This window comes from Trachurus japonicus, chromosome 16, assembly GCF_045865225.1.
Source record: "Trachurus japonicus isolate A0001 chromosome 16, Traja_1.0".
In the NCBI taxonomy this organism is placed as follows: Eukaryota; Metazoa; Chordata; class Actinopteri; order Carangiformes; family Carangidae; genus Trachurus; species Trachurus japonicus.
Genome location: NC_140922.1, coordinates 2772689 through 2773391, shown reverse-complemented (window position 1 = coordinate 2773391; position 703 = coordinate 2772689).

The window sequence follows — 703 nt, the reverse complement described above, 5'->3', positions numbered from 1 at the left end:
CTTGGTTGACTGATGGCGTTTGATGAGTTAGGGTGTGGGTCCCTGTCATGTCAACCAGACTGTAACTGCAGCCAGAGTCAGAGCAAGTTGCCCGTCCTCATATGGCCGACTGTGAGCTACGCCTGCGTGTAGTCCGATCCACCCCCTTGGCCTAAACAGTCTAAGATCCGTCCGCTCCAATTATGCGCTGTTGTGGCGATGCAGGGACAGACAGAACTACTGCTGAACAGGAGACATTAAAAAGAAAATCCACAGGTTCATTCTGTTATAGCTAAAATATTAGGAAACTAGAGCCCCAGGTGGAATTTGCCTGGAATTGTCCTGTAAAGTCTTATTGCTCTGACTCACAGTTCATGTCAACTCACGTCATCTGCAGGTTATTGTTTCACTTCACCGCTCTGACGCTACACGCAGTGCTGACTGACTGACAGGCACACACACACACACCAGGGCCGTAGCCAGGGTTTTGAAATTGGTGAGGTCCGGGGGGGGGGGTTCATATTACTTATTAGTGTTCATATTACTGACAAAAAGCCATTCATCACTTTGGACCCCTAGTAGCTAGTAGTTATTTTATAGGCTGTACCAGTGGCATAGCTAACTGGTTCATACAGGTGGGGCGAGACCTTGTAGTGGGCCTATTAGGAATGTGCTATACAAATGTAGTCTAATACATTATTATTATTATTAGGGCCCGAGCGGC